The following is a 10,956-nucleotide window of genomic DNA, read 5'->3' as shown; positions in this document are numbered from 1 at the left end:
TGTTGGTGAACCCAATTGCCAAAGCTCCAGCGGCTAACTCCAGGCTTCCCAATTTTCCCATGCAAACCACTAAGCTCATGTTCTTCAGGTAACCAACCAGGCTCATGGCTAATATTGGCAACCCTATGTCGGTTATTCTCTTTATTTCCTCCAATACCTAATAATAAATAAATAAATTTGTTAATAAAAATATTATTATTATGTGTACGCTGAAATTGTTGGATAATAATGTACCTCCGAAATTGTCGGGTATGATGATGTGTTCTGAAGAGGGTTCTGCTCTCGATTAACCATGTTAAGGAAGGGAAGGGTAAAATGGGGATTTGAATTGGTTTCTGGAAGAATTGCACACGAAGTGAGGAGCGGGGACCAGGATGGAATGATGAGAGAAGAGAGTTGGGGTGTGTGTGTGAGAAGTGAGCGAAGGGACCTTTTTATAAGATTTTGAGGTGCTTCGTTACGTATGTATGTACCATTCTTAGCATCATATATTAAATAAAGTCTGTTGTCCATATCATCTCCGTTATTTTCTTATCTTTTACCTTCATTTCTTACATCTTAATATTTTCTAGATCCTCACTTTTATGTACATGTGTAACAAACAAAAATAATAGATAACATATAATGTCATCTCAAAAGACTGAATATATATATAAGAAATTATTGGAGTCTACACACATACATCTATATATATAGGACTGTTGTGGTCACTTTTAGAGGACATGCTTGGACTTATGAATGATGTATACCGAAAGTTTATTCAGAATCATTATAACAAAAAGAAAAGTCACATTTATTATAATAACAAGGCACAAGAATAATTTGTAGCTAGATATTTATTGCCACTACTACACACACATATATATGAAGGACTAATGTGAATTGAGACTAAAATTCATCAAGACATTTTTCTATATATCAGTGATTATTGTATTAGTAAGATGATCGATGTTATATTTATTTAAATCTTTTTTTCCCATAAAAAGAAAAAATAAAGAAAAAAGGATCTAGATACTACATAGTGAATAATTAAGATAGTACAGAGTGTGATATGGGAGATACTAGTACGTAGTACTGTAATAATAATAAGCACAAAGATTTTATTTAACTGTGTGAGATATATATACACATTGATCAAATTGATGCCCCACACATCTCACTTCTTTTTTATCGGACTTTGTCATTTTTCCAATTATGTAGAAGCATAAGCACCATCTCTACCCGATTGATAAAAATAAAAAAGCTGCATATATATATGTTGCATGCATTATACCAGAAATTTAATTTTATCATCAAAGAGATCGAAAGCTACTAATTCTATACTTAGTGAACATGTGTGTAAAATCAGACTTAACTTTGGCTATTGTATAGCGTTACTCAAATCATGTTTGGCGTATTTTGAGTTCTCATGCATTACAATCACAAATAACAACACGTATTCTCATTACTTTGCCTAAATGATTCTATTTCTAATACCAATAGCAACATACATATGCTTCGTTACGTTTTACCACTCATCGCTGTTATAATTTAGGTTTAATTCTTATAATTTTACTAAATGTTTAATTAGACTTTTATATTTTTTTAATTAAATTTTTTATATTATTTTTAATTTTATAATTAGGTCATTTTTATATAAAAATTATTAAAATTAACGGAATATTTCTCCTAAAATATATGGGGTACAAAAATTTAGTTAAATTTTTAATTATGAATACTTTCAATTTACTAAAAAATATTTAGTTAACTATAACATTTTTTACATTAGAAAATATCTAATTATAAAATTAAAAATAGTGTAGAGATCTAACTAAAAGAAAAAAATAGAAACTTAATTGAAAATTTGATAAAATTATAAGGACTAATAGAGTAATTAAATTCATAATTTATCACTATATATTTTATTTCATTTTGAATTTTGAGATATAAAATCTTTTGATTTAAAGGTTCTTGGTATTTTATTTTAGAGGATGATTGTTTACAATATGAAAGAATGTAAAGAAGAACTTTGGGGTGAAATGAAGTAGTTTGGGATCGAGAATATTGCTATTAATTGCCTTTTGATAATTAGCTACTAGTATAAGGTCAATTCAACAAGTTATCATTGGTAGGGCCTTTGAAACTAACAGAATTAGGGTTTTGGGGCCTTGTGTCTACATCGCAAAACAGAGTCGAAAATTAGATTGTATTGTAAGCAAAAATTGCTTTTAATCACATGTTAGCACCAATTGTTATTTTTTTTTTCTTGATAGATCCAAAATCCAAAAACTGTTCCAACCTCACAAACCTTTCTAATTGGAGCACACGAGGCTTGTTTACAAAAGCTTCTATACCTAACTTGCAATTCCTACATGCAAATGTGTGCCCCCCCCTCACTCTTGGTTTTGTCACAAAGCCACAAACCACAACCTTTAACGTGGCAGTGTACCAAATTTCTAAATTTAAGCGACAACTATGGTCGTTAAACTTGTATTTTTCTTATAATTTTTACATTTTGTCTTAACCACAATTTAATAAAAAACATGTAAATTGTAAATTAATCAATTAAAGATGTTAGGTTTTGTGTGTGTGTTTCATTCCCTAAACACACACCTACTAGCTATAGAGATATATGTTATATCGTATTATGAATACGATAATTAAAGAAAATTATTGTGAAAACGTAGTGCGTGGTAAGTGGTGAAATAGAAATAGATTAAGGCATGCATGTCAATGCATGACTACACACTAATTTATACATCTTTTGAATTTATTGACTATGTTCATTATTATCATCATTCAACTTGCTTTAAATTAGGCTTGCATACATATGTACTTTCAAATTTTACAATAATCACAAAAAATCCATATAGTATTAATTATTGATTATCCTTTATATTAATCAACACTACTTTAGTAATTGATTCAAAATGTAGCACCTTAAATCATTGTTATAGTCTAAAATGTTTTCAACTGTATTTTTCACATAATTGAGCCATAAAATATATCATGGTTTTTTAAAAGATTTATTATTAATACTTATTAGATAGAGTACTCATCTTGAGATATATTATATTTTTTCTAATATTATTTATATTTTTTAGACTTTAAATAATTAACAAATCTTATAAATACTACTTTCAACTCTCAACCAACTCATAGAGATTGTGATTGATTGACTAAAAATATATATATTTTCAATCATCACCATAGTAAAACAGATTCAACTATAAATATATGATATATCTATGATCAAATAAACATTACACCAATTGACGAAGTACGCAACGCTTTACCAGCTTTTACCGACAATAATCATAAAATTCTTTTATCCCCATAGTACATAATCTTCATAGGTAGGGAAACAAGATAATATTACCTTTTTTTTTTACCAAAATTATTAGAAAGAAAAGGTAGTAATCCAAGACAACGTATTATGCAATATAGATAATTTAATTCGATGTAAGTGTGTGTATATATATATAATAAGTTATTAGAGCTAAAAGTTATTAATTATTCTATAATTGTGTTAAGGAAAGGAGAACACAAACCTAACAGGTATGACATGTTAATTTTACATATTAACCGTTATGTGTAAGTTGTTGTCGCGGTTATGCGGAACCGTGCATGTGCAGTGTGGTTACACTACACCAAATGGCTGGGAAGATATCCTCATCAACACACTGCAACTGAAATTTTCATTGAATAGACAAATATATTATCTCTTAATATATTGTATCTAAATTCGAATTTTGATAATAATTAAGTAATAAATAAAATTTTTAAATATGTGTATAAGTGTGTTATGTGTAGTGTATGTGAATATGTAATATAATGTCTAAAATTAAAAACTATTTAATTTATCTGAAATAAAAAAATTGTGATCCTCCACTCTAAATAAATAAATAATAGTGTTATATATTTAATGTGAATCCTATTTTTGAGAGAATGAAATCCAAGATCTATATATATTTGGCACCAGAGCTCGGTCCAAATAATAATGATGTGAATTAGCATTATTATATCATGCTCAATGCCAAGGAATAAATGGATAGATCTAGTGTTATATGGCATGTCCAGGTGCCACCCCCTTCCCCAAATGGAATTTGAATAATAAATATAATAATAATAATAGAGTTCCCAATCCTTGAATCTAATCATATCTTAACTATTGGAAACAAATTCAATACAATTGATGAAAGAAGAAAATGTTATAATTTAGAACAACCGACAAGAGCAATGAATATCACTTAACACTTGAATCCAATCGCTCATCACTTATTAAAGATAGATATATATATTTCAACTGTAATCAGTTACAATATTACAGATGCACCTATCAGATTATTTTTTTTCATCTAAAGAGAAATTAATTGACTAACGACTCTCTAGTTGTTAGAGATCCATATATTATTAAACGGGATTTAAAGATTGTGATAGCTTTCCTCCTTTTCATATATATGGGTGGCGTCTTGCTTAGCTTCGTGATGAGTGCCTTTTTTTTATTTGAGAAATTTTTTTTTACGATGAAAATTCAGAGCGGTCGACTTCACGTGAAATTGATAACTGAGAGCTGTTAGATGATTTGATTGATTTGATTAAATTTTCATCAAATGACTTTCAGTTATCAACTTCATGTAAAGTCAACTGCATCTCAGTTTTCATTTTTTTTTATTCATTCTTTTTATGCGTATGTATCTGTTATTTAATTAGCATAATATGAACTGTGATAAGTATATATATTTATTAATTATGTTAGTTGTATATAAAAATTTATTATTAAAATTAATTATTAATATAAAATATATCTTAAAATATAAAATAGTTAAACATACAACACATATATTTTTGTATAAATATAGGAGAATTGATTTTATTGGTTAATTTATTGTAAAAATAATTTTCGTATATTTATATATATTGTTGTTGTTACGCTAATTAGATTTACGAGCTATAACTTGTCTTTCAATTAAACAAATTTTTTTTTCCACGAATGAAGTATATAGAAGAGTACATGAATGTGGTAATTACAAAAAGACATTTCGACGTATAAATTAGTTAAATAGAATATATATTAATAAAGTATAATATCAAGAAAAATGTTTCATTATCTTTTATTATTCAAAATCTGAGAGTTTTTATAGGTTTTTTACTGGCTAAATTACCAATTTGTTAATCTTTAGTTATTTAAAAATATTCATTAATCATACCTGAATTATAATGACCTGATCAATTATTATTATAAATTAATAAAAATAATGTTGCACGATTTCCCCTTATTTATTTTGACAAAGCAATTAGTTGGTACTAATTAAGAATAACATGAACTTGGCGTCCAACCAGATTGGAGCAAGAGATGATAAGTAAATCCCTCTAACCAACCGAAAAAGGTGCCATGTTTGTACAAGTGTGTTTGAGTGATTTTAATGGAGTGAGTGAAATAAATGAGCTATATATATATGGAGCTAGGGACACCCTTTCTTAAAGGGGAATGGCATAAAACTATTGTTTTAGATGATGATGATTGTTATTATTAATATTTTTTTTAAAAAACAATAATGATCTAAATACTATCATATTTATGACATTAATTATAAATATAACTTCTTATTTTCTTGGTTGAAACATACCTGATGGCTTCATTATAGACAATATAGTCATCCCAAACGTAGATAATTCAGAAGGCATTCAAAATAAACTATAAAGATTTTTGTGGAACTTGTGTGTGGCAATAAAATCATTAGTGTGTCTTTTTTATCCATTTAATTTTTCTTAAAAAGTAATTTTATAATATATCATTATATAAAAAAAATGTTTTTAAGAAGAAAATTTATCCATACATAAATAATTATTATTAAAATAAATTAGCACATTAAAAATTACTACATATAATATTATCATTTACGAGGATGTGGTTTGTCCATCGTTTGAAATTTTGTTCATAGAACATATACGTAAAATGAAGTGATGTCTTTGAGCTATATATAATATAATTAGAGAAATTTTTGTCTGAGACTCTTTAATTATTGTGGTGGAGTTAAATTGAGAAATGGTAAAAATATACTTATAAAATTAAAGACATTCTAACGTTTAAGTTAGTAACTATTGATTAAGAAATAATACATATAATAATTTTATAAATATAAGTACTAGAAGTAATAAGAATATAGAAATGTAAAATATGAAATGTAATTTGTAGAATTGATAGATTTTTTTTGTTGAAAAATAAAAAATATTATATATATAAATATTAAATTGATGAATAACATTGATGATATAAGTGTTTGGTTATTAAGTTACAATAATAAACATACAATTAAATTATAACTCATGATGAACAATCAAATCGAGTTAATTAAAACTCATTATGGATGAAGATGCATGTTTCATGTGATAATCACACGCACATTATCTCTGATATATGCCCAATAATCTTAAAGTCTAAACGATATTGTTTGTGCCTTTATGTATTATTCCCTTCAAGGCAGCAACTAAACCAATTGTTCTAGCTACGACTTTTTCTTCATGTAGTGATGACCCCATCCACACCTCTTTTAAGAATTCATTGTAAGAGAATGAGAAGAACTCATAATACATATATAATAGTGGACTAGTTTTCAACATGGCAAATGAGTATAACGGTTGCAGTGTAATTACCTTATGAAGAAACTAAGAGAAAGCATAATAATTTGGATTGAAAAGACAAGGGTGCACGCACGTATGTTACATTCTCCTCCTTCCTTTTTTGGCTTTTCATGATACGAAATAATCTTCCAACTTTTACTTTAGTGGTTGAACTTGCAATTTCGTTAATACTAAATATGATGAACAAAAAGGTCAAGAGCTGAGGGATAATTAAAGCCTATTATAACAATGTATTTAGTATTTACAAAAGCAAACACAGTCACAAAAAATTTCATGTCTAAAAATGGAAGTTGGAATCAAATAGAAAAAGGAGATGATATCATTTATAGAAAGTAGGCAGCTAATGAAACGACGGATTGCCTCCTAATCCTACTGAGGAGGGTGCAATAGCATGTGAACGACTTGACATAAACCTGAAGTTTCCACCATGCATATCATCATTAAATGATGAACTATACAATATTTGAAAATCGACAACAAAATATGACATAGCAATTAAAGAAGATGAGGATTTTGTATCAGCGCTGAGTTTTGAGCATTTGCAAATCCAAATCTATTTGTTAATTTATAGTTTCAGTTATTTTCATGTGAAGTTGATTAAAATAATTAGAAACGAAATTTAAATCTATAATATTTGATTAATCAATCTAATAAACTAACTATTAAACTAATTCAAGATGATTTGAACTACAGTATATATAACTATTTGTTTTAGTCTTTAGGGTATGTATATATATATATATATATTATAATTGTTGTTAAATTATGTTAAGTGTATACTAAAATTAATTATTAGTATAAAATATATATTAAAATTTAAAATATAAATTAAAAATAAGTTAAATAATATATGAATTTATACATAAATACTGAATAAGTAATTTTAATAATTAATTTTGATATATATCTAGTATTTTTATTTTTTGGTTTTATTATTTTTGGGCTTGGTATCTATGGCACTTTTGTTCCTAGGATTCAACAAGCCCAATATGTGGAATCTGGGTTGCTATTTCAAGCCTCAGGGTCCAAGGATTCAACAGCGATGTGTTGAATGAAATAGAGAATGATATGGGCCACGTCATTTTCTCAGATAATGGGTTTATGGAGCCCAAAAGTACACTCCAAGCATGACCTTAATGGCGGTTAGTGGTGAAGGAGACTTCTACATGCCTTATGGTTTATGGTGTGTATGTTTGAAAGGAGTGTCATATGGGTCATATGCGATCCTTGAGAAAAGGGATGAGGAAGATGATTATAGAAGTGGATTCAAAAGGGGCGATTGGTTTGATTGGATCAGAACTATGATGACGAGGGATCAAAAGTGGATTCATTTTTGTGGAAATGACTCTTTATATAAATTAAAAAGAAGATAGGATAAGAAAAAAATAAAGAATTAAATTGGTTTTTGAAAAATTATGTGATCTCTAATTTAATTTTTGAAAGATTTTTTTTTAATTAAATTTGTCTTTTAAAAATTTTAGTTTAGTCACGTTAATCCTTTTGTTAAATTTATTGTGGATGACGTTAACAAAAGCTGAACTGGCACATTAAATTCTAAGTCAACGTTAAAACGACGACGTTTTTGCAGGATGAGTCTGTGAGAGGCAATGAATAAAACGACATCGTTGTAATCCTTGCTTCTCTCATAACACTCTCCTTCTAACTTCCGTTTCAACGTCGCAGAGGAGAAGAAGAAGAAACCTTCATCATCGTTGCAAAGCCAATAATCAACTTTGAGGTACTAAAAATGTGTAGTCGACAAGAATAAAACCCTAATTCTAAAAATAGTTTTCAGTTCCAACAAAAATCGCTAAAGAGAAACCGATTTTATCAATAATAGCACAATCTTAACAAGAATTTTAGTAACAAAAAACAAACCTTAACTTCAAAAGAACCAAATTTCATGAAAAAATACAAAAACTATAACCAAACATCAGAACAAAAATTAAACATAAACAATGAACAAAAATCTTGATAAAAAGTAGACTCCTTTAATAATAATAATAAAAAAATAGAGTCTTTAATAAATTTTTATGTACTGAGTTATAATAAATCAACAAAAAACAAAATTTTGAGCCAAAAATAGTTTCCTTTATTACTACTGGTGAAAGCTCTCTTGGAACTTGCAAATGCCCAACTACTCCAACTTCTAACCCTTTCATGATTGGAGGAAACCCAATAAGAAGTGTTTGCAGAAAAGAAGAATGAACCGTCGCCATGCACTTTTTTTCTAGTGGCAGTAGGCTTGGTGATTATCAATCCCGAACTGGACGAAGTGTTTGCAGAGGCCTTTGGAGTGCCACCGTTGTTGTTGACATCAAGATTTTTGGAAAAAGATGAAGAAGAGAGGTAGAGGAAGGACCGAAAATCGTTTCTCTTTCTGGGAGTGAAGTCTTGAATGAGTATGTCATCGTTATTGAAGAAATTGGAGAAGGAATTAGGGATTAGGTTTGTGGGTTTTGGGGAATAATTTAACATAGTTATCTTATATATGTTAAGATAACGTGACAGCTCAGCAAACATTAACGCTGTTAATGGTAGAATAGACGGAAGGACTAACGTGATTAATTTTAAATATTTTAAAAATAATTTTGATTTAAAAATCTTTTGAGGATCAAATTAGAGATTGAGTAATGTTTCAAGGACCGATTTAACCATTTACTCATAACAAAGATGACAAAGAAAAGACAGAAATTCGATTCTTTCAATATTAGAGTTGAGATATCACCATAAAAGATGGACCTTTTAGTTGGTTGAAGAATGGTCAATTGTGAAAGGAACTATGAATGCTATGACAAACGAACACCTCATTCAAACATAGATCCCATATTGGATGATAGCATTTAGTTGATGGCTTCATGCAACTACCCTTTTTTTTTTCACCAAAATACCCCATTCTTCTTCTCTATCATAGTAACATCTCTTCTTCTTTTTCTTTTTCTTTATCATCAGTAGCGCAATAAGAATAAATCAGAAGAATACAAGAAATTAAAGAATAATAAAATCAGAAGCGCAATAACAATGAATTCAAAAAAATAGAATGAGAATCAGAAGCACAACAACAATGAAAATAGAATCAAAATCACAAGTAGGAGAAACAGAAGCCATCAACCCAACCTCCAGTAGTTGCCGCCCTTATTGCGTTGGCTTTACCCTCCTTCTTCCACCCTTCTTTTATTCTTCCTCTTCCTCCCAACCGCCACCTACCGTCGCCGTCTGTCGAAAGTCAGCAGCCACCATAAGCACTGCCTCTCTCTTCCAAAACTCGTCAAAGTGCTGCCACATCTCTCTCTACATCACCCGTTGCCAAGGTCACCTCCATCTCCGTGAACCCAAAACCTCCGAACCCTAGCACCGCCGTCGAAACCCAAGCTGTCATGACGTCTCTCTCCTTGGTTCCTTCTCAACCTAACCGTTCACGTGTACTTGCCATCATTTTTCTCACTGAATAAAGACCACCAAAACCGCCTCTTTTCTCCACAAGTTTGCTGCCACCGCTGTTCCGCCACCGCCGGCCCCATTGTCCCAACCACCGGCGAGCTACCCATTCTTCTTCTCCTTCCCCTCTCTCCTCTCCTCCATCGTGACAAATGTCGCGACCACCATAACCACTGCCTTGTCCCTACCGCTGTTTCCCTCACCAGCATTTTTTCTTTTCTGTGGTTCTGCTTCTCTCTCTCAACTCACTCTCTCACTCACTCTCTCTCTCTCTTTATTTTTTTATTTTATAATTTTTTGTTAGGGATAATTTGGTAATAAATTTAAAATTTAAGTAAAAAAGACGATTTTAAAACCAAGTTAAACTTTAGGGACGATTTTGTATGTAAAAAAAGGTTGAGGACGATAAAATTTTTTGGCCTATACCTTAGAGACCAAAATCGTACTTCACCAGTTCACCCTATATTTTAAGAAATAAAAAAAATATTTCTTTCTTCAAATAACAATTTTGTAAAAAAAAAGTTAAAGAATTTAATTATGAATTTTAAGTCAATATTAATAACATTTTGAAATTGCTAGTTTACATTAATTATTAAACTATAAATTTTAAATTATAAACAATAAATTTTAACCATAAATTCTCTAAAAAAATAAGAGTTAAACAAACCAGTTAACCATGATTAGTTGAAATTTGATTATTTATACTTCTTCACTTAAAACTAGGGCAAATGCAACATAATACTTAGGATAGCTAATGCGAAAATAATTAATTTATATCTTCTTAAATAAATGTAAAAAATTTAAATTTCATCTTATACATATAATAATTTATTAATTAATAATATATTTTTAAATAAAATTTAAATTTATAATAAATTTTTTAATCTGTTGCAT

The 10,956-nt window shown here is 29.0% G+C and overlaps 1 pseudogene; it reads right to left on the bottom strand.

Moving 5' to 3' along the window:
• Positions 1 to 294, bottom strand: part of LOC107463790 (protein DETOXIFICATION 55-like) — a 1,545-nt pseudogene extending 1,251 nt beyond the window's left edge.
• Between the last annotated feature and the right edge of the window lie 10,662 nt (positions 295 to 10,956).

The sequence above is a fragment of the Arachis duranensis genome, chromosome 1 (genome assembly GCF_000817695.3).
Source record: "Arachis duranensis cultivar V14167 chromosome 1, aradu.V14167.gnm2.J7QH, whole genome shotgun sequence".
NCBI lineage: Eukaryota > Viridiplantae > Streptophyta > Magnoliopsida > Fabales > Fabaceae > Arachis > Arachis duranensis.
The sequence above is the reverse complement of the archived record's forward strand: the minus strand, read 5'-3'. Positions and strand labels throughout refer to the sequence as shown.